The sequence below is a fragment of the Herpailurus yagouaroundi genome, unplaced genomic scaffold (assembly GCF_014898765.1).
Source record: "Herpailurus yagouaroundi ecotype Mexico unplaced genomic scaffold, PumYag 100, whole genome shotgun sequence".
Classification (NCBI taxonomy): Eukaryota; Metazoa; Chordata; class Mammalia; order Carnivora; family Felidae; genus Herpailurus; species Herpailurus yagouaroundi.
The window spans coordinates 45,944,548-45,969,217 of NW_024412391.1; positions in this window are offsets into that span (position 1 = coordinate 45,944,548).

Sequence of the window (24,670 nt, forward strand, 5' to 3'; positions counted from 1 at the left end):
GCTGTGACTTGGCTCAGGACGTGGCCCTAATCTCATCAGTTTCGCTGAGGCTGCCGGCACATCAGCAGAGGACGGAGGGGGGTGCTGCATACAAGGGAGCACAGGCAGGGTCCACTGCTAGGGAGTAGTGGTTAGAAATGTAATCTGCAAAAGGGATAGCTTGTGTACTTCCCCATGTCTCCATTGGGACTGAAAGGCTCTTGTGGGGATGGGAGCGTAGTTTGGAGGTCCTATAATTCTGCAGGCCGGGGCTTCCCCAGAAAAACGCCCTTTGGTTGCTATTATGGTAGCCAGTTTTGCTCCCAGGACCCTGACCTGGGAAAACACATGTTAAGCCATGAGTGAAAATGGAAGAGGCCACCAGCCAAGGAGTGCAGGCAGCCTCTAGAAGCTGGAAAAGGCAAGGAGACACAGGGGGATGGCAGCCCTGCTGCCATCTTGATTTTAACTCAGTGAGACCCACTCGCGACTTCCGCCCTCCAGATACGTACATTTGTTTAAGCCACCACATTTGTGTAAGTTGTTAGAGCATCAGTAAAAAACTAATATGGTAGGTATTCTTGTCTCCATTTTACAGGTGAGAAAAACAAAACCTGAGTCAGGATCAAAATCTAGTTCTCTATGACTTCAAAGGCCACACGTTCCCTATACTCCTCTGATGCCTTCTTAAATTTTTGTAACTAATTTCCTTACTGAAATCATCAAATATTTAATTGCTAGAACAACCACTTTAGAAAGAATCACTAATGGCATACCCCTGAATATATCTGCTTGCTACAAATAATTTGTTCGACAGCAAAGAAATTGTCAGTTGAATCTTGCCTGGAGAGTTCATGCGAAGAAAACCAGAATATCCACACTTTACTGCGGAAGCCCTTAAGTCTAAGGATACTAACAAAATTATCACTCTTTAGCTTGTTTGTTCATTTGGTTGGATTTATAAATTATTCTGTATATGCTTAATAGTACATTGGTCATAATAAGATGAATTTTATTAATCATCAGCTAAATAGAAATTAAAACTGTAATAAGAGAGCACTATACAGTCGCTAGATTGGTTAAAATTTAGAATACCGAGCGTACAAGTGTTGGTGAGGATGTGGAGAAGCTGGAGCTCTCAAAATTATGTATCTACCTATTACCCATTATTTGACTCCAAGATACAACTTTTAAGGTGATTTTATTTGTCAAGATTCATCAATCTATTTGCTTAAAACCTCTGTGTATAATTTATATCTCAAGATTCGAAAAAAGAACCAGAAATTGAAACAAGAACCCCACCCCCACCCCCACCCCTCACACAGGGATTTTTCGAATAATCAGTGTGGCAAAATTAGGACTTTTAAAAGGGAGACCGCTAAGTGGAGTGGTAGAAAGAGCACCAGGTAAGAACCAGAAGCTTCCTTCTGGTCTCAGTCCCTTCCCTGACTTAGATATATACTTGACCTTGTGGGGTTCATTTTGCCTCTCTGGGTCTCAGGGTCCTTATCTGCAAAATAAATGAACTGCGTTAGATGACCTCACAGTTCCTTCTAACTCTAAAATTCTATTATTTACCACTTTAAGCGGTAAATCAGATAGCTTTAGAAGTTTCTACTTGATATAAAACACTGCTTTTCCAACACACTCTGATTCTAATCTGTGATTCAGTTGATACTGGGTCATTGGCAACGTAATTCTCAGAGATTACATTTTTCTACGGGAAACTTGGATCGGCTTTATCAGATAGTTTCCAGGAATATATCTTTGAGCAAAGCAACCATGGGCAACATACATTCAGATCATGGGCATTTTCCATATTTAGATATAGCACATACGTGTATATTAATAGAGATATGGGGATTACTAAAGAACATGTTTTTTTTTAAAGCTTTAAGCAAAAGGGTAATGTGACCACAGTAATGATAACACTGGACTGAAAGGCTCTGTGGCCTCAGACAAGCCATTTTCATGTTCAGAGGACATGTCGATATCTGCACTGTCTGCTTCCCCAGGGTTGTTTAAAGATGAAGTGACGCTTTGTCAGATAGGTAAAGCACGTTTTAACTTGCAAAATGTTGTGCAGTTATAAAGTGACTTGTTCTTATAGAGAATGAGGAGAGGGCAGGAAAAAGTGTCCAGGAGAGACCACTCTATTAACAAGCTGAGGTCTGGTCAGTACCAATCACTGCTCTGATGTGATGCAGGAGATAATGAGAACATTTTCCTAATGTTTATTCATTGCTGAGAAGGGGGTGAGGGGCAGAGAGAGAGGGAGACAGAGGGTCCAAAGCAGGCTCTGCACTGACAACGGTGAGCCTGATGCAGGGCTCAAACTGACGAACAGTAAGATCATGACCTGAGCCGAAGTTGGCTCCTCAGCCGACTGAGCTACCCAGGCACCCAGAGAGAGGCGGACTTTTTAAGGACACAGAGATAAAGGTATTTTAGGTAGTTTAGGATTCCCTTGGTTTCATGAACGCATGGTGATTTCAGCTGCTTCCTGCAGTCTCTCAGTTCATCCCTCAGATTGTGTCTGAAGAAGACCCAGCCTTGCGTCATCTGCAAGATGACCAGTCTTTGGTTTGCCAGGCTAGATTGGGAAGACTCACGAGAGCCGAGTGACCATAGCTGGAGGTAGGGGAAGGAAAATAGAGCGTCTTGGGGAAACTGACTGCATAAGCCCTCTGAGGCTCTGCCCAGGGTGGAGTGAGGATGGAGGCGGAAAGGTTGGATAGGAGGGTGGATTGGTGGAGGGATGACCCAAAGAAAGCACAGTGGGGAGGTTGTAAGGAAGAGGGAAGAGAAGGGAGGGATGGCGAATAACTCTCCCACAGAGCACAAACTCTCCCAACAAACTGTTGATATTTGATGGTGTTATTTCCCTCCTGCTGTAGTCCCAAGACCTAAAACAGTGTTAGCCATGCAGGAAGTGCTTAATAAATACCGGTTGAATGGGTTGAATGGATGCACAGTGAAAGAGGATCAGAAGGCAGCACTAGGCAGTGCCCCATCACCTCTCCTGTGCCTGGAGAATGACAGTCCTGGCTCATCTCTCTGGTCTTGGAGGCAGGCAAAAAGAAGAATTCAGAGGGATAATACAGCCAGATATCAAAACATGCACCATTAATACCCTTTGTCTGACTATCCAAACCCAGGAGGCCTATTTGATTCTTTCCTTTCCTACACATCCAGTCAAGGAGCCCCATCAGCAGCACCCCCAAAATGTTTTTCGAATCTTCCGGTCTTCACCGTGGCTCTTTCCCACACCCCATCATCTCCCACTGGGACTGCTACAGTGGCCTCCTAACTGGTCTCCCTGCTTCCTCTCTGCCCTCTCATCTGTTGTCCACCCAGCTGCCCTACAGTCGTTTATAAAGTTAGTCCTCTGCCTGAAGTCATCTAGTTGCTTCCAACGGCACAAAGAACAGTGCTCTAACTCCTCATCGTAGCCCTTGAAGCCCTGTGAGGACTGACCTCCACTTTCCTTCTCTCCTTGGTCACCCACCACTCTGCCCCTCGCTCACTTTCCTATAGCCACACTGGCCTTCCCTCTGTTCCTCAAATTTGCCAACTCTGTCTGCGTCAGGACCTTTGCACCTATTTCCCTGGCCCCAGCTCATGTGGCTGGCTTTTTCTTGTCATACTTTCCCAACTAACACGCCTTCCCCTCGACACCCAGTACACCTTATCTCCTCATCTTGTTTTATTTTCTTTATAGGACTTATCTCTATCTGGAGATAGTTTTAATTGTTGTTTGCTTGTTTCTTGGCTCCTCATCCTTAGGAATGTGCCCCCTCCATGGCAGGGATTTGTAAATATTGTTGCCGGTTGTAACCTCTGTTCCCAAAGGTTTCTAGTACCCCTAATAGGCACTAAGTAAATTTTTCAGAATGAATGCTTGCTCACCAAGTGACCTTCTGACTCCAGTATTGTTTTCCAAATAGACTGCTTATAGAGAATGTGCCAGCCAGAGGACACGAATATCTCCTGTTCCCTGCATTTTTCATATAAATACAGGCATGCTTGTGTTTGTGTACTTTAGCTTCTGTGAGTTTAGTTAATGTGAACCTGTCCCTAAAAGATGGATTCTCTTTTGAGGAACTAACAAATCAGGTATCTGAGCTTGTGGACCTGAGAGCAGTGTTCCACAGTGAGAGAGGCATTAACAGGAAAGGCACACTGCCTGAATGAGCCCTGACCTTCCACTCATGACCTTTATGGCCTTACCATGAGTGTTCCCTGGGCTTCTTTTTGGAACTCCTCTAGGAACAAGAGAAGAGCTCCTGATAGAGAAAAATCTCCAAAAAGGAAAGGAAGGCTGTATAGATATTCAACAGGTCTTCATGTCGAGTGTTTGTATTTGTGAAATCTTTCAACTCTATCCCACAGGCCACTACCACATCGTGCCCTCTCCTGTTTTCCAACAGCATAACTGAGACAAGCCTACACATCTGAAGAACAAGAAAGAGGATAAACTAATAATATTGAGTGCTGTACTATGTATCAGGCACAAGGATTTTACAAATATCTCACCTAAAGCGATATTTCTAAAAAAATAAGGGAAATAAAGAAAATATAAACTATGTATAAGACTTGGATATTCAAGATAAGATAGCACAAAGGGTCAGATTGTCAAATCAGACTCACAGGAGATACGATCTTGCCCAGTAATAAGAGTTACTAATAATTTCAAGAGTAAAGGTAATTATGGGGTACAGGTGAATTCTGGAAACCCTGGGTCTGTGAAAACTGCCCTGTGGGTCCTTTCTTGCTATGTTAGAATTTGCTCTGGCCCAGATTTAACATAGGAGATCTTCAAGTGATACATGTTGTCATTACTAAAGCAAAAAGAACCACACGGGTCATGAAATACCTCAGTGTTATACTCACATAGTTACATAGTTTCCATGTCATTTTCCAGAGAGCTCTGCCCTATAAATCCTTAGATTCCAGGCGTGTTTATCATAAACCACCCTAGATTGACCAGGTACATCCTGCTAAAAAGTTTTCATAGATAAGGGCTCTCTCATTAATAAGTACCTATTAGTTTCCTTTCTAGGAAGCATATCATTAGAATTTCACAAGGAGATTTGATAGTCAACTGCCTTTACTTTCCTTCTTTCCTTTGTTTCTTTCCAGTGGCTTCTCAAGGAAAAAGGGAATAGCCAGCTGCTAATCCTTTCCTTCCCCCAAGGAATAGATTTCTGATCCTAAGAATTCTGTTGAAAGCAGCGCAGTGATTATTTTCCTATGCCCCTAAAGCCTTTCACCCCAAATTAACTCTGTCCCCGTCTTCTTAACCAGCCTCTTGTCCTCTGTGGCTTCCAGACCTTTGCTGCTGCAGGGTTTCTATGTCTCATCACTAACTATATTTCTACCACTAAGTTCACATTTGGTTATTTTTCCACATAGTTATTAGTTTTTTGTTGTTTTTTGGTTTTTGGTTTTTTTTGTTTTGTTTTGTTTTGTTTTTAAGTAAGGCTTCATCTCATGCGGAGCCAACAGCACGGCTTGGACTCATGACCCTGAGATCAAGACTTGAGCTGCAATCAAGAGTCAGACACTTCACTGACTGAGCCACCCAGGCGCCCCTAAAGAGCTCTTAATAGTAATGTTTTGTTTCTGTTGTTCCACTGACAGACATATACCACCACTAACCAGTAGGACCGGGGTGATGGAAGCAGTGTTAGCACGCTGAGTCCAAGTTCTAGTAAAATGTTACCGAAAGCTCACCACGTGCCTACTAGCGGATAAGAAAGACGCGATCTCTGTCTTCGGGAAACTAACAGTCCCCTGGGAAATGAAAATACGTCTATCCCCAAAGCTTGCAATGTTGTGGAGTCACCTTACTTTTAATATCTAAGTAAAAATGGCTTGTGCCCTCAAAGAGGACACAAAGACAATTCTGTCCCCAATGGTATTATGAAACCAATTTAAAGCAAACATTTGTTCTTTAAAAAAAAATTTTTTTTTCAACGTTTATTTATTTTTGGGACAGAGAGAGACAGAGCATGAACGGGGGAGGGGCAGAGAGAGAGGGAGACACAGAATCGGAAACAGGCTCCAGGCTCTGAGCCATCAGCCCAGAGCCCGACGCGGGGCTCGAACTCCCGGACCGCGAGATCGTGACCTGGCTGAAGTCGGACGCTTAACCGACTGCGCCACCCAGGCGCCCCACAAACATTTGTTCTTAATACACCGATAAATAAATAGTAGCAATGGAGTGTGTTTGGAAGGAGGAAGCAAATAGTAAATCCTAATTGGAGATGTAAAAGAAGGCTCAGAGAGGTGATGGTTCAGCTGGGGCGGATGAATGACTAGGAATTTATCAAGTGGGGGAAGAGCCTTCCAAGCAGCAGGCTTACCATATACACCAGACAGAGGTATGAAAAGGAGAAGAATATTTGGGACCTTCCGAGGGTTTAGTAGGACGAAAGCATTCTGTAAAAGAGGAGACTGAAGAGTGGCAAGGATGGTGTCATAGACAAAAGATAGCTTGCTGTCCTCAGGTAAACCTAAAAGCAAGTTGGCGATAGTATCTTAAACAATCCAGGAGTATCCCAGCCAGGGCCAGGGCTAGGGTAAGGCAGGTGAGGGTGAGGCAGAATTTAAGGGGGTGCCAAAGCCTCAGTCATCAAGATAATATTTTAACACAAAATTTTTAAAATAAAGATAAGATCAGAGTTACTGAGTTTTCCTTTTGCCTCAGGCTCTAATATGGCTCAGCAAGGCACTTCTTTATTTAAAACTTTGGCATTTGCTCATCATTTCGCACTGATTTTTATTTTTAAAAGATATTGCATTAGGAGCACCTGGGTGGCTCAGTCAGTTAAGTGTCTGACTTTGGCTCAGGTCAGGATCTCATGGTTCCTGGGTTCAGGCACCCGTCGTGTTCCCCCCATCGGGTTCTGTGCTGACAGCTCAGAGCCTGGAGCCTGCTTCAGATCCTATGTCTCCCTCTCTCTCTCTCTGCCCCTCCCTCCCCTCACAGTCTGTCTCTCTCTCTCTCAAAAATAAGTAAACATTAAAAACAGTAAAAGAATTGCTGAATCACTGTGTCGCATACCCGAAACTAACATAGCCATTATATGTCAACTATACTTCAGTAAAAAATTAAAAACAGGGGCGCCTGGGTGGCGCAGTCGGTTAAGCGTCCGACTTCAGCCAGGTCACGATCTTGCGGTCCGGGAGTTCGAGCCCCGCGTCGGGCTCTGGGCGGATGGCTCAGAGCCTAGAGCCTGTTTCCGATTCTGTGTCTCCCTCTCTCTCTGCCCCTCCCCTGTTCATGCTCTGCCTCTCTCTGTCCCAAAAATAAATAAAAAACGTTGAAAAAAAATTTAAAAAAAATTAAAAACAAAAACAAAAACACCTTAGCACTCAGATCTCAGTTTCTCGATAATGATTTTCCAGGAATCAAGGTTTCTTGGAGAAGTGGTTGATTCCAGAGTTTTGGTAGGAAAAATTCAAAATGAGCTTGGAACATTTTATGGTACCAAAAAATAAAGAAGTGCCTGAAAAAGTTTGGGGGCTTCTCAAAAAAACTACAAAACCAACTGAAAGTGGGCTCCCAGAGGGCAACGATGGAACAATTTAACCAACAAAGTAAATGATGCCACATTGATTATAATCCATAAAATAAAATGAATCCGTGATTTTAATTAATTAACATTTAAAAGGAAAAGAAGGGATGAATCTTTCTTATAGAAAAATTCTCATTTAAAAATGTTGAACAGGGGCGCCTGGGTGGCGCAGTCGGTTAAGCGTCCGACTTCAGCCAGGTCACGATCTCGCGGTCCGTGAGTTCGAGCCCCGCGTCGGGCTCTGGGCTGATGGCTCAGAGCCTGGAGCCTGTTTCCGATTCTGTGTCTCCCTCTCTCTCTGCCCCTCCCCCGTTCATGCTCTGTCTCTCTCTGTCCCCAAAAAATAAATAAACGTTAAAAAAAAATTAAAAAAAAAATGTTGAACAAAGGAAGAAAAGAGCAAATCACCATTGCAGGAAAGATCAACCTGGATGTTAAAATCAGTGGGTGAAAGCTTGAAAAAAACAGTATGTAAGCACAGTCTCAAAGCCTCTCCTCTAGGATATGAGGTAACTTTACAGTAAAAAAAAAAAAAAAAAAAAAAAAAAAAATCCAGCAGACTTCGCCTTAACCAAGCAATCAAAGGTTTAATATCACTAGTCGCGAGACATCTGGACATCATGTGCCCCCGATACTATGCACTCAGAAAGTCCCAACATCATTTCTGGGGGATTCCTCCCCCAAGTGTAGGATCTCAATCTATTAAACATCAGACAAACCCCAAATGAGGACCATTCCACAAAATCACTGACCAGTACTCTTCAAAAGTGTAAAGGTCATGAAAGTCTCTGGAATGATCACAGATCAGAGGAAAGTCAGGAAACATGACAACTAAATATGACGTGGATCATGGATTGGGTCCTGGGACAGAAAGAAGACATTAGGGAGGAAATGGGTGGAATTCAAACACTGTGCTAATTTAATTAGCAGTACTCTACTAATGATAATTTCCTGATTTTTATACAAGTACTAAGGTTATGTTAGATGGTAACATTGGGGGAAGCGGTTTGAATGCTATACGTGAACTCTGTACTTTTGGGAGCATCTTTGAATTTTTTTTTCTTAACGTTTATTTCTGAGAGAGTGAGAGAGCATGAGCAGGGGAGGGGCAGAGAGAGAGGGAGACACAGAATCTGAAACAGGCTCCAGGCCCTGAGCTGTCAGCACAGAGCCCAACATGGGGCTCAAACCCACAAACCGTGGGATCATGACCTGAGCCAAAGTCAGACCCTTAAACCGACTGAGCCACCCAGGTGCCCCCTTGTTGAGCAACTTTGTGTGTTTAAAGTTATTCAAGAAAAAGTGTTTTTTCTTTTTTTCTTTTTTTTAAGTTTACTTATTTTGAAAGAGAGTGAGCAGGGAAGAGGGAGAGAGAGATAGGGAAACAGAATTCCAAGCAGACTCCACGCTGTCAGCACAGAGCCTGACATAGAACTCCAACTCACAAACCGTGAGATCACAGCCTAAGCCAAAACCAAGAGTCAGGGCCATTAACTGACTGAGCCACCCAGGTCCTCCTCAAAAGAAAAAAGTTTTTAAAATTCGTAATGGACATAACTTTATGAGGGAAACCTCCACAATACATTTCGTTATTTTATGAATTAACTACAAATGCTCTTCTGATATTTTGCTAAAGACACATTTCTCAATATATAGTTATAGCCAATGTTTACATACTGGTGTGGTTTTTTTTCTTCCCTTAAATACATTTCACACATTCTTTAAATAATTTGACTAAACAGTGGTATTTTCTCACTATAAGTGGCCCTGTGCTAGGCACTGAGAACATAAGGATGCTCTTGGAAAATGTACAGAATAGTGGGGATGATAAACATGAAAAGAAGAGAACTCGGTATCATATGTTAAGCTTTATAAAGGGTAGATAAGCAACAGACCATGAGATATAGAGAAGCTACTGTCTTTCCCTTTTTAAAAAGAATTCAGAGTTGAGGCACCTGGCTGCCTCAGTTGGAAGAGCATGTGACTCTTAATCCCGAGGTCGTGAGTCTGAGCCCCATGCTGGGAGTAGAGATTACTTCAAAAATAAAATCTTTAAAAAAAAAAAATTCAGGGTCTAACATGTTGATAGCATCTGCATAATTATGTGTGAAGAACATATAATCGTCTGCAATGTAATATACTGACGTTGGCAGAGCTGTTCTTTCCTGGGAACAGAAGTGTTGGGGATCTGGTTCTCTTCCCACTGTTTGAAGAAAGAGAACATCACCACAGGCCGTCCTTGGGATCAGAGGGTAGAGGAGGTAGAAAGACTGTCTTCTGCAGCGGGGAGAGGGTTCCCCACCTCCCAGCTCTGTACTTAAGGGCTGTGCCTATGCTATTGAGAGCCATCAACTGCAACCGAAATCAATTTTCCTAAAAGGAGACAAGGGATGGCCAGAGTTCCGCTAAATGAAGGGAGAGGTCAGTGAGATTCTCATCAAGGAGCTCAGCTAATGTATCTCAGTTTTGAATTACAGCTTCCCTTGAGCTGCCTCTTGCAGGTACCAACTATCATGCCAATTTTTATAAGTGCAAGTAATTGAATAATTGGCACAATTCATTTCTGTGAGAAGACTTTCCCACCAATTCTGTCCCTAGAAGCCTGTAAGGACCTGAGGCATCACTGAGGATTGCTGCTCTCAGTCTCCCATCCAGCAGACGCCCCGTGAGTCCCCTCGCTCCTGTGTCTGCAGCATCCTCCTCTTTTCTGGTTCCTCTCCTCCTACTGGAAACATGCTGTCTCTATCTCCCAGCTGTCAGGCACCCATCTGAGTTTGACTGCACTCTCCTTGGACAAAAGGCAGGTGGCTGGGAGCAGAAAGGAAATACAGGAAAACCTTGGTTTGCGAGCATAATTCATTCTGGAAACATGCTTGTAATCCAAAGCACTTGCATATCAAAGCAAATTTCCCCGTAAGAGATAATGGAAACCCAGATGATTCGTTCCACAACCCAAAAATATTCATATAAAAATGAATATAATATGAAATAAAGAAAATACAAAATGTAAAGAAAAATAAATTAACCTGCACTTACCTTTGAAAACCTTCGTGGCTGGTGTGAGGGAGACAAGAAAGAGGAGAATTATTGTGTAGGATGATTTCACTATCACTAACGGAATCACTGCAATCTTTTAGCTCAATGGAATCTTTTTCTGAATGGGGGCCATTGGATATGCTCACACAGATGTTGACTACAATACAGTATTCATAAACTTTTGTTATTTACTGTATGTAATGTAACTGGCAATAAGGCAGCAGAGAAAAATGGTCTATATCTGCAGGCAGCCTGACGTAGAAGGAAGCAAAGCATTCCTAAGCTTACTCTTGTGTGGAAAAGCAAAGGACCGTCCATAGGTGCTTTGAAGTGACAAAAAATACACTAGTGCCAGCTGTGGGCACCTTCCAACATTCTGAAACATCACTGATTTCTGCTAAACACCATGGCCTGAGACCGAGCATCCGAGTATGGGAGATGATCACCCACAATCCCACAGGGAGAGATAAAGGAGAGAGACAGAGAAGAACCATGGGCTCAGTTGTGATCACATGACGTTTGGCATCACAAACTACGTGTATTGCAAGACATTGCTCATTTATCAAGTTAGAATTTATTAGAAATGCTTGTTCATCTTGTGGGACACTCGCAGAACAAGTTACTTACAATCCATGGTTTTACTGTATCTTGCTCCACTCGAGTAAATAAATAAAGGTAGCAAATAAATGTACAAATATAAAAATCCCTTCCTTGATCCTTTACCCATCTATAGCCACTCCCCTATCTCCTTCCCATCTCATAGGTAGCATTTGGTGCCTCTAAGTCATTGGGTCAAACACTGAATCTGTGGTTTATCTCCACGTTGGCAAACAATCTCACCAAACTGCTCTGCCCTGGCTTCACCAGGCTTTTGGTTGCAGGACTCAACATGCCTTTCTCTCCCTTGAGAACTATGCCCATGAGGGTCTTCTACCCAGAACGTTCACCCTGTCCCTGCTGCCCTCTGTGCCCTGTTGCCTCCTGCTTGCTCTTTGGGTTATAGCTTAAATCCTTGATCCTTCAGGGGATCTTTCCTGGCTCTTCAGGCTTTCAGTGCCCCCCGACTGCACTTCTGTGCCACATTGAACTCATCCGTGAGGATTTGTTCAATATCCGGCATCCCCTCTAAATAGTATGCTTCATGAGGATGGGGCTGTGACTGGCTGTTCACTGCTATCTCCCCACCACTTAGCCCAGTGCCTGGTATGGGAAGGGATTAACAAATATTTGTTTAATACTTGTTTGTTAAAACCCACCTAAGGATTTTAAGTAGGTTTAAGAGAGATGATCTTATGTAGGATTTTTTTTTTTAATTTTTTTTTTTAACGTTCTTATTTATTTTTGGGACAGAGAGAGACAGAGCATGAACGAGGGAGGGGCAGAGAGAGAGGGAGACACAGAATCGGAAACAGGCTCCAGGCTCCGAGCCATCAGCCCGGAGCCTGACGCGGGGCTCGAACTCATGGACCGCGAGATCGTGACCTGGCTGAAGTCGGACGCTTAACCGACTGCGCCACCCAGGCGCCCCATTATGTAGGATTTTTAACAGAGGTTCTCAACGCTGATGTCCGAACATGTCTGGGGGCATTTCCTTTCTCACAGTGACTGAGGGGTGCCTCTGCTAACAGTGGTCCAAGGCCAGGCCTGCCAGACATCCTCGATGCTCAGGACAGCTCCCTGGAGAAACACTGTTTACAAAAATCACTCTACCTGTGCCGGGGAAACATGTCAAGTGTGGAGGGAGAGGAAGTAGAGGAAGTCAGAGCGACTGGTAGGAACACTATTGCAATCATCCCAAATCAGGAGCTGGCCAGGTGGCTGGGGAGGAAGCCTGAACTGACTTGAAAGGAGACAGGTGGAGAGGTAACTGAAAAATAGAAACAACAAACTCTGTCATCAGTGGGATGAATCACCCTTCAAGGAACGAGAAGGGATGTAAACACAAAGGAAGGTAGACAGATAGATAGGAATTGTGTGACCTTGGGCAAGTGACTTAATCTCTCTGTGTCTAATTTCCTCATCTGTAAAATGGAGACAAAAACAATGCATCACAGGGTCACCTGGGTGGCTCAGTTGGCTAAGCAACCGACTCCTGATGTCGGCTCAGGTCATGATCTCATGGTTTGTGAGTTCAAGCCCTGCATCAGGCTCTGCGCTGACAGCGCAAAGCCTGCTTAGAAATGTCTGTCTGTCTGTCTGTCTCTCTCTCTCTGCCCTTCCCCAACTCATTCTCTCTCAAAATAAGTAAATTTATAAAAAAAAAACAATACATCACAGGGATGTGAAGATTACAGGAACTGAGTTCATTCACATAAAGTGCACTGCCTGACATAGGGGAAGCACTAGGTGAGGATTTGACATTTTATAGCTGTAGATACATGAATAAATAGATACATAGAAATATTAGCAGATAAGTGGTGAGAAGGATAGGTGGGTGGATAAATGAAGGGATGGAAGGATGGACAGTTGGACAGATGGATGGGTGGATGGATGGATGTTGAAGAGACTGATAAATGATTTTTGGATGTGGAGGATGAAGGGGAGAGCATAATCCCCACAATTTTTTCCAAAAGCAGCTTTGAGCACAGATCTGAGTGATTCTACCGACCGAGAGTCTCTCTCGTCTTCTTCCTTTATGTCCAGTGATCAGGATACCAAGGCGTCTTTGGTTTACAGAACAGCCATGACGACTGACCTACATGGACCACTGGAAGCATACATTAGGCAAAGGGCTGATGGACAGGAATGTGCCACAGGAGTCTGCTACACAGAAGAGCGAAGTCAGAGAGTTCTTGCCACTTTGGCTCAGGGTACTCACAGGGGCTCCTAAACAGCCTCGCCCTTCTCAGCTCTTTGAACATTTTGTCACTCACCCACTTTCTCTATTCTGTTGTTTATAACATTCACCACTGCACGATACATTTAGGAATCAACACATAATACCTAGAAGGACACTGACCTGGGAGTCGGAAGATCTGTGCTCTAGCATGGACATGGAAGCTAGTTTTTTGGTCTTGACCTGGTCAATGTCACCTCTCTGGCTTCAGTTTTTGGATATGTAAGATAAATGGATTGCGCTAGAACTGGTCCAAACTTTCTTGTAGCTCTAACACACACACACCTGCAACCTGACCAGCCTCTTCTCTCGTTGTCCTTGCCCCTCAACTCAACTCTCTAGCTCGACCCTCTCATCTGTATCTTTGCCATTTCCTTGGTGAGCAATGCTGTCCTTTTCTTGCGCTTCTGCTAACCTCCTCCGTGTTTCAGATTTCAATGCTGCCTTCAGTGAATCATTCCTTTGCACCTTCAAGTTTAGATATTTGCGTTCAGGGTGCTCTGTATGCACCTGAATTACAGCAACATCCTCAGGGACGTGTTCACATGCCTCTCTTCCCAAAAGGCTGCAATGCCTTTAATGCAGAAATTACATTTCTATCAGTCAGGGCTCAATTTCAGAGAACAGAATCCACTCCAACCAGTTCAAGCAGGAAAGGATTTACTTCGGATATATTACGTGGCTTATCAAGTCATTGGGAGGGGAAAAGTAAGCTCAAGACTAGGCTTTCAGGAACCACTCACAAAGCCACACTGCAGATAATAAGCCACTGAGAGAATTGCTACCTCTCTTGGCATCAGGAAATCTCCACCTTCACAACAGTACTACCACTAGAACAATCGGAAACTAAATTCTCTCCACATATATCTCATAGTCAAATTCTCAAAAAGAGTGAGAGGCCGCGGAGCCATCGCCATCCCTGTTTAGACAATGTTTGTTGCACCAGGGCCGACCCTGAACTTCTGACCAACTTGGACACTGATTACAAGGGGGTCAAGTGATGCATGTGGTCCAAAGAACTGCAGCCAAAGGAAGTTATGTTCATCTGGCACAAACATGGTGAAGGGGTCTGCAGGGGATGAGGGTGTGGCCGCTACGTTTCCTCTTTCCTTTGAGGAGAGCAATTTTCCTGCTGCCAATAGTGGTGATGGATGGCGAGTGAATCACCTGGCAAGATATCAATTAAATATAAATCTGCTCTTAACTCTAGGAATCTGTTCAGCTTGTGCCTTCTACAGAAAACAAGCTGTGTTAACAAAATAGGGCAGGATCACAGAATCTTGGGAATAGGAAGAGGTTCAGGGGTCATAAAATCCGGTAGTTACCAAACAGCTTTGTAGCAAAAGGAGAAAAATCAGACAACATAGTGTTATTTTATCTAAATGTATTCAATCTAAAGGCCTGGCCTTATTCTAAGATTTTTCTTATCTTACTTTTTTTTAGTGATATACAGTATTTGTAGTTCATAGGTTGTTTGTTTGTTTGTTTGTTTGTTTGTTTGTTTAGGCTTTTCTTGGCCAAATAACAATTAGGATATCACTGTTAGTCCTCCCTTTGAGTTGCCTGCCAATTTTTAATCATTCTGATCACATCCCTAGAGGTCTATACCCCAACTTCATCATGACCTCTTGTGTTACTGTCGCTTTGCCCATTTCATCCTTTATTTCTGATCATTTATCAGGATATAAAGTCCAGAGTCTCCAGATACTGAACATGTGCCTGGACATGCAGTTAAGACTTCAAGATAGAGAATCATACCTTCTATGATTCTTTGTCACTGGCCCCAATCACGTCATAACGCAGGGAATTACTTTGACACTCTACTGTTATGAATAAGGCCCAGCTCATTTGTGAGAAAGTAAACCGTAGTGTGTAGTTTGCCTTGGCTTGTTTTCTCTGTTTCAGCCAGGGTTATTCCCCTCTCTGTCTCTTATTACTTACAAATATGTATTCTACTTTCATCTATCTGAACTCTAGCTTTTATTCCACATATATTTGTTACATTTCCGGGACCTCTTTTCCTGGAGTGCTTCTGATGATCTCGTTTCTCTTAAATCTAAACTCTTTGTAAGAAGGGACAGGCATCTATGACCTCACCTACCCATTTGCAAGCAATTTACTTATCAAAATACATATTGTTTCACTCTAGGTTGCTTTCCTGGGCCTGTGAGCCCTCAGAGCCACTTCTTGCCCTCCCTGAGGACTCTGTGTCCCTGGCAGTGGGAAGACCCTGCAGGCTGGCCTCCTCAGATTCCTGTGTCCGTCCATTTCCAGGGGACTTGTCCGGTGGGAGGTAAGAATGGGAGAGGGTGGAGGGGTCTTGGGCTCCTGCACTGAGTCTTTCTCTCCTCAGTGGTCCCACCACTGCCCGGCAGGTGCATTGAGGTCCTCGCTTCCATCAGGTGACTCTAGACCCTGGTCCTCTCACCTACTTCCTCTCCGGCTAGGGAGCTGGAGAGGCTTCTTGATGGTGCTCCTCTCTGGACAGCCCTGATGTAACCACTCAGAGAGATTGCTCTTTTTAAGGTTAGACCCCCACTGATGGAAGGATAAATTCTCAGAAGTGGAATTGCTGGGTAGAAGACTAGGATTTTTAGAGTGAAGTTTAGGGGGCCTGGGTGGTTCGGTCGGTTGATCATCTAACTCTTGATCTCTGTTCAGGTCATGATCCCAGGATTGTGGGATCGAGCCCCATATTGGGCTCTGCTCTGAGCATGAAGCCTGCTTAAGATCCTCTCTCCTTTCTCCTTCTCTCTAAACTAAAAAAAAAAAAAAAAAGAAAAAAGAAAAACATTGAAAAAAATAAAGGCAAAGTGTAAGGACATTTATTCCTGCTGTCTTTCTTTCGTGTAAGTCCTGTCTCCCACCTGTAGATCTCCATATACAGTCAGGGCCCTTCTCCTTCTGCCATCCCAATCTGTTTACATGTCTCAGCCTCTGGGCACTGGAACTATCCGTCTGATCACATTACACTTTTAAAAAAATGATAAAACAAAGACGTAAGGGGGAAAACCACTTCCTGGTGGTAATTGATATCTATGCTTTTAGAACATGCTCAGGCAAGTGGAAAGAATAAGCAATTATCTGGATAGTTCAAACAAACATTGACTCCCCTTTGTCTGGCATGAGTGAGTGGTGGAAGGGAGGGAAAATTGGAATTAATTATTAACATCTTTACAGTTGCTGGAATTAGGTAGAGAGTTACTGAATTCACCACTTTATTTTCTATGAGGAGTCTGGTAAAAGAAAGACATCTGCTCGGCCATTCCAACGCCAGGTTTTTAATTTTGGTAGGAGTCAGTTAAGGAGCGAAGTGTCCTTTGCTATCTGTGGAACTGAACCAGTTGGTGACTTTGACTCCGGCTGCTAGTTAGGAAGTCTCCAGGCACTGCATCCGGGGCAGTGGTGATGGGTGCTGTAAATCTTTTCATTGCATCAGTCTCAGCTCTCAGGAGAAATGAGTCTATCACCCAAACTTGGGGAAATGTCTGCTTTGTGTTGTAATTTACCAAATAAAAGCTACCAAGTGTCTTTTACAGGCTGTTGATTTATCTTTAGCTTTCCCTGAATTTGTGGCCCTCAAAGATTCTGCATATTTAGCAACACAACATAGTTATGAAAAATAATTATTATAGCAAAACCATCCTTTGAATGTAAAGATAGAGAGTCAGGTGCAGTGGGAAGAGCCCTGATCTTGGAGCCTAGAGGTCTGAGTTTGAATTCTGGCCTTGCCACACTAACTAGCTGAAGAACCCAATCCAGCCATTTATTTCATCATGGTGACTTTCTTACTTACTAGGTGCTGTGAAAGTGAAGACATTAGGGTCATTAAAAGTAATGTGCAGGCATGAACTAATCAATAGATGAAACAACACATGTGTAGGGTAACAAGTTAGGAGCCATCATTAACATTGGTATATGCATTAGGGGTGGGGGACAGGATCTACAAGCCATAACCAAAGTTACTCCCTGTTTGATAGTGTGGTTTCAGAATGACACAGTGAAAGAGCCTGGAGAGGCTCCGATGAGAGCATGGGCTATTTTGTCTGCCTCCTCCCTCAGCTTCCAACTGAGTCTCCAGGAGGTTTCCTCCTGGAGGGACAGGGTACCCTCAGCAAGCCAGAACCTGCCTCAGGCTGACACGTGAGCTCAGGGACAGTGAGAATGACAAACGTGAGCATCCTTATGGAACGGACCCAGAAAATAATATTAACCCAAGAGCAAAGTAGATGTCGTTTGCAATTTAACGTGTGGCACCATGGGAACAAGAGTACTTTTACTGTCATTGGAGCTCTGTTTGCCCAGGCCAGGGAACTAACTAGGAGACAACAGCTAGAGATGAATTTACCAACTTTCAGTTCGGTTCATATAATGGCTGGGCCACAGCATGCTGCCTCAACTTCCCTCATGCCTTCAGTCCCTGCGAATAGCCAGCACGTCCCTTTGTGAAGATGAGCCAACTTTCCCCATGCCTTTCAGACATGAATTTCATCCTTAATCCAGTGGTTCTAGAATTGTATCATGCACTGTGAGACCATGAAAATAGCATGGAAGTCAGAAGCAGATCAGAGTTGTTGTTGTTTTTTTTCAATGTTTATTTATTTATTTTTGAGAGAGAGAGTGGGGTGGGGGAGGGGCAGAGAGAGAGAGAGAGACAGAGAGACAGAGAATCCCAAGCAGGCTCCACACTGTCAGCGCAGAGCCCAACATGGGGCTTGATCCCATGAACCGTGAGGTCATGACCTTAGCTGAAATCAAGAGTTGGACACTTAACTGATACCCAGGTGCCCCAAACAGATTGGACTTTAATGAAGTGGTTAAACAAATATCTGTTGGGTGCCTTCTGTAAGTCAAATACTATTCCAGCCAGCATACTGAAAATATGACGATGAACAAGAGTTGATCCCAGCCCCCAAGGAGCTTATATTCTGGTGGGAGCAGATAGAGAAATAACTATGTAACATAAATTCAGGTAGTGATAAGCGTTGGGGAAAAAAATCATAATAAAACAGAAAGAGGCTGGAGAGTGACTATTTTAGGTGAGGTTGTTAGGGTAGGTATCTCTGAATGACAATTGAATTGAGACCTAAATGCGATGAAGGAATGGCCTTTAAGCCTGTTCTGGGCAGGGGGAAGGGACCCCACTAGGCTGGGCATTAGCTTGTGTTTGTGGGATAAACAGTCTGGCCAGTGTCACTCAGCAGAGCATGAGGGGGAGAGTGCACCAGGGTCTGAACCCCATCTCCTACCACTAAGTAGCCACAGAACTTTTCTCAACCAATTTAATCTCTAGCAACCGTAGATTCCTTGTAATTATGAAGATTTTCAGCCACAACCCAACTTTGAGCTAGGCTGAACTAAAAAAGAGAATTTATAGTAAGTACACAGTACGTCATCCAGAAAGCAAGGGCAGGAAAGAACGTGAACCAAGACCTGGGAATAACAAAACACCACCCACAAAACAAGACTTTTACTCTGTTACTCACCTTTTTTTCTCTTTTCATGTCAGATTTCCTCGCTCTCTGTTATCCAGCTTTACCCATTCCCTCTCCACATGGACCTTCCACAGCCCCTGAGTTTACCCACTCAGCCCAAATAATGCAGGTTGTCCCCATATTCACTCCCTGTTCTTGTCCCACCCCTGACACCTGACTCAGCACCACTCTGGAAACAACCTGCTCTCTGGAGTCTCTCATGAGCAACTCAGCCACTTGTACTGTGGAGTTCAAGGGAAGGACAGAGAAGGGGTCACCCTGCACACTGCCCAGGGTATTTTCCAAATCTCTCCAGTGTTCCCAAAGTTTCCCAGCAACACGCCAATCAAGGGCTCCTCTCTTTTGTCCCTACACATCATCAAGTTTGCCCCGGAGTTTCCCCTTCCCCACCCACTTCACCTCCACCAGGTTTATCCATCTCTCACCCTTTGTAAGCAGGGGCATGAACTTCTCCCAGCCTCTAGAGTTGACTGAATTCTCAACACACGACCCGACCCACCATGGCAATCCTCCAACAACGATTCTCCAGACATCAGGACCCACTCTCGGAGAGGGTTAATTGTCTTACAAGTTCTGGTTCCCTCTCTGAATTGCAATTCCAAATTTCTGCGAGAGAATATCTGATTGGCCCACTTTGTGTCACATGCTCACACCTCTGGTCCAGTCAGAGCTGGTCAGAGAAGCCAGTCCCTTTGTGGACCAGGAATTTGACAGGACAATCCCTGGAGAACGCAGGGCTCCTTAGGAGATGGATGGACAGATACACCAAAAGTGTCTGTTACATTTCTCACATATAAAATGTTCTTCTCAGGGTTGTTGTGCCAGTTGAACAAAATCACATGTGAATGGGTCATTCCACAGTATCTTACACTCAATACATGTCACTTTCTTCCTCTTCTTAAGAAACAAACAGACCACAAAAAACCTCTCCCTTGATTTTCCAAAATAATCTGAGCTTCAATATGTTGCCCTGTTGTCAACTGTGCATATAAATTGTTCATCTGAAAAATATAGTCATGGTAGGTTTAGTTAACATGCACAAAAAATATATTAAGCAGAACTATCTAGATTTTGTCCCATCTCTCATGCCTTCTCCCCTCCTGCTAGGTTTATTTTGGTGTTGTCTGATGGGATTGTGCCCTTCCTTGTCTGCCTCCTACTCCATGGTTCCAAAGAATGCATCGGGGACAATTCATTGGGAAGAACAGAGAAGCGGGGATGGGGATTGGCTTTGGAAAGGGAGACACTAGAGAGAGCTACAGGAAGAAAGGCATTTAGCCAGACTTTTGAGAAAGATAGGTAATGCAGATGACTAGGGAAAGAGCATTTGGAGAACTGTCACCATAGGCTATGATTTGGATCCACTTTAATGATATTTGAGAGATGCCAGTAAGATTGGAATTACTCCTAATTACTCTTGACTGCTGGAATCAGTCTGCAACTCCCTGTTGAGACAGAGCCATGTGGGTGCCTGGGTTTTATTTTGTCTACATAGAGATTCAAGAATCCTTTTCTCCAAGAAATTACCATATTTGGGGGATTCAGGGCTTAAATATTTAAATGAAATGATTGGAATATATAATATAAGACAGTATGCAGAAATGTATGGAACTGAGTATAATCAAAGATTTAAGCTATATCTAGAATGACAGAGGCAATTGTGAATCACAAAATATTCAACCAACTGTTTTCTGGGCATGAGAAATATTTACAAAAATTATAGAGAGTCCTTTGACATTTAGACAAATAATCCATTCTGTGCAAAAAGCAAGTTTCCTCAAGGGAGTTTCTAAATAATAATTTGGCTTTTCCACTGTGCAAACAGGAGTCTTTCTTGATGTAGCATTCAGTATAAGAATGCCTTCCAGATCACTGATGCACCCTTTCACAAACCATCTTTGATGAAAAATTAAACAGGGACTAAAAGACTTCCTGCTTCATACCTAATGAGCTATGTGAGACAAGAACACATTCTGGAAACTTGAATCAAATTGAAAATTTGCATCTAAACTCCTTTAAAATAAAATATGTGCTTTCCAAAATCTTGATTATAAAAATAATGGGTACTATGGAATGCTAAGTGGAAAAGAATGAGGCAGATATACTGATATGCAAACATATTTATTATTTGGTGTTTTGTGGGGGGGTTTTGTGTTTTTTTTTAATTTTACAAAGCAATATGTTAAAGAGATGAGCGTGACAAAGACAAAAACCTAGGTAGGTCAGGCACGTATTAAAACTGTGAAGGGCCCGGTACATGACAACATGTGCCAAGCTGTTTATGTTGTAGAAGAGTACTATTTGTGTAGCTATGCAACCTTTTAAATCATTATGTCTGTCAAACAAAACACTATACTGGGAGTAGCCAGTTTCCTGAAGGCTGTTCGTAAGTAATAATTTAAAAAACACTAACTAAAGAGGTAAAAGATCTATACTCTGAAAACTGTAGAGCACTTACAAAAGAAATTGAAAAGCATTCCATGCTCCTGGATTGAAAGCACACATTTTGTTAAAACGTCCATACTGTCCAAAGCAATTTACACATTTTATGCAATCCCTATCAAAATAGCACCAGAATTTTTCACAGAGCTAGAACAAACAATCCTGAAATTTGTGTGGAACCACAAAAGACCCCAAAGAGCCAAAGCAATCCTGAAAAAGAAAAACCAAACTGGAGGCATCACCATTCTGGATTTCAAGCTATATTACAAAGCTGTAATGATCAAGACAGCATGGTACTGTGCAAAAACAGACACGGAGATTGATGGAACAGAATAGAAAATCCAGAAATGGACCCACAACTATATGGTCAACCAATCTTCAACGAAGCAGGAGAGAATAGCCAACGGGAAAAAGACAGTCTTCAACAAATGGCGTTGGGAAAACTGGACAGCAACATGCAGAAGAATGAAGCTGGACCACTTTCTTACACTACACAAAAATGAATTCAATATGAATCAAAGACCTAAACGTGAGACAGGAAACCACCAAAATCCTAGAGGAGAACACAGGCAGAAACCTCTTTGACCTTGGCTGCCTCAAGTTCTTACTAACCACATTGCTGAAGGCAAGGGAAACAAAAGCAAAAATGAACTAATGGGACCTCATTAAGATAAAAAGCTTCTGCACAGAGAAGTAAATAATCAACGAGACTAAAAGGCAGCCTACAGACTGGGAGAAGATATTTGCAAATGACGTATCTGATAAAGGGTTAGTATCCAAAATCTATAAAGGACTTCTCAAACTCAACACCCAAAAAACAACCCAGTTAAGAAATGGGCAGAAGGCAGGAATAGACACATTTCTAAAGAAGACATCCAGATGGCTAAAAGACACATGAAAAGATGCGCAACATCACTCATCAGCAGGGAAATACAAATCAAAACCACGATGAGATACTACCTCACACCTGTCAGAATGGCTAAAATTAATAACTCAGGAAACAACACATGTTGGTGAGGATGCAGAGAAAGGGGAACCCTCTTGCACTGCTGGTGGGAATGCAGACTGGTACAGCCACTCTGGAAAACAATATGGAGGTTCCTCAAAAAACTAAAAATAGAATTACCCTGTGATCCAGCAATTGCATGACTGGGTATTTATCCAAAGGATACAAAAATGCAGATTCGAAGGGGTACATGCATCCCGCTGTTTATAGCAGCATTATCAACAATAGCCAAACTATGGAGATAGCCCAAATGTCCATTGACTGATGAATGGATAAAGATGGGGTATGTATACACACACATACACACACACACTTTGGAATATTACTTAGCCATCAAAAAGAATGAAATCTTGCTATTTGCAATGACACGGATGGAGCTAGAATGTATTATGCTAAGCGAAATAAATCAGGGAAAGACAATTACCATACGATTTCACTCATATGTGGAATTTAAGAGAACAAAATCGATGAATATATGCTAAGTAGAGGGAAAACAAGAAGAGAGGGCAACAAACCACAGAGACTCTTGACAGAGAACAAACTGAAAGTTGATGGAGGGAGGGAGGTGGGTGAGAGTTGGCTAGATGGCTGATGGGTATCAAAGAGGGCACTTGTGATGAGCACTGGGTGTTGCATGTGAGTGATGAATCACTGAATTCTACTCCCATATGCTAACTAAAATTTAAATAAAAGTAAATAAATAAAATAAAAAACTCTGATATGCATATTTACTTATATATGTATGCATGTTTACAAATACAAAATAAAATACCTGGAAAGATACATATAAATTTTTCTTGGTCCTTATCTTTAAGAAACCAAACTTGGGGAAGGGGGATTGGTGAGAATATGTTAAAGGGGACTTATTATGTTTTACTTTATCTTTCTCTTGTTTGACTTGTGCAATGGGGTTTAGTCACTCATGTGTGAATGAATAATTATGCTTTATAGAAATAAAAACTTAGGGGCGCCTGGCTGGCTCAGTCAGTGGAGCATGTGACTCTTGATCTCAGGGTTCTGAGTTTGAGCCCCACTTAAATGTATAGATTACTTAAATAAAGAAATATATCTTAAAAATAAATTAATAAGTAATTCATAAAGATTGTAGAAATTTTGAAAAAAATGAAAAGAATAGATTAAAAAAAATTATTCATAATCTCATAAACCCAAATCTGACTATTGATCACTGCCTTAATTTGCTCTGTTAATTTGGCTGTAATAGCAAAATACCATAGACTGGAGTGGCTCCAGCAACAAATATTTATTTCTCACCATTCTAGAAGCCAGGGGGTCCAAGATCAGGGTGCCCGCATGGTCTGGTTCTGGTGAGATCTCTCTTCTTGGCTTGTCGATGGCTGTTTTCTTACTGTATCCTCACATGATGGAGAGAGCGAGAGAGAGAGAGAGAGAGAGAGCGAGTGAGCGAGTGAGAGAGAGAATGAGCGAGTGAACAAGCTCACACATCTCCTCTTCTTAAAAGGGTACTCTTGGGGCACTTGGGTGGCTCAGTCAATTAAGCATCTGACTTCAGCTCAGGTCATGATCTTATGGTTTGTGGGTTCAGGCCTTGCTTTGGGTCCTCTGTGCCCCTCTTTCTCTGCCCCTCCTTTGTTCATTCTCTCTCTCTCAAAATAAATAAACTTTAAAAAAAGGGGGGGTATTACTTTCATCATGAGAGCCTCACCCTCATGATCTCATCTAAACCTAAATACCTCCCAAAGGCCCCACCTCCAAATACCATGACATTGGGGATTAGGATTTGACACATGAATGTGTGTGTGCAGGTGGGGGACACAAACATTCAACACATAACAATCGTATTTGGGCATGGTTCCTTCCAGTGTTTTCTTTTTGTTCTAAATGTATTTAAAATAGTTGGGATTGTGTTGTGTGTACGTCGTTTTAGGCATAGTTTTACATCCTGTCATAAATCTTTTTCCTTGTCAGTTTTTTGAGTGGATAATCACCTTAAGATAGATTCATGTAGATGGAATTAATCGGTCAAAGAGCATAGACTTTAGAAAAATTTATGCATATTTTTAATGTGTTTTCCAGGAAGGTAGAATCAATTTGTAGTTCTGCCAACAGTATATGAAAGTACCCATTTTCTGTTCCCTTGCCAACCTTGAGAACTATCAATTTAGAAATAACAAAAAATGCTATTTGATTATTATTTTTAACCCTTTTATTGAAGCATATAGAAAAGTGTCTGATTATCACAAGGCAAACACACCTAAGTAATCAGCATCCACAACACTCACCATCTTCAGAAGCCCCCTCATCCCCCAATCCT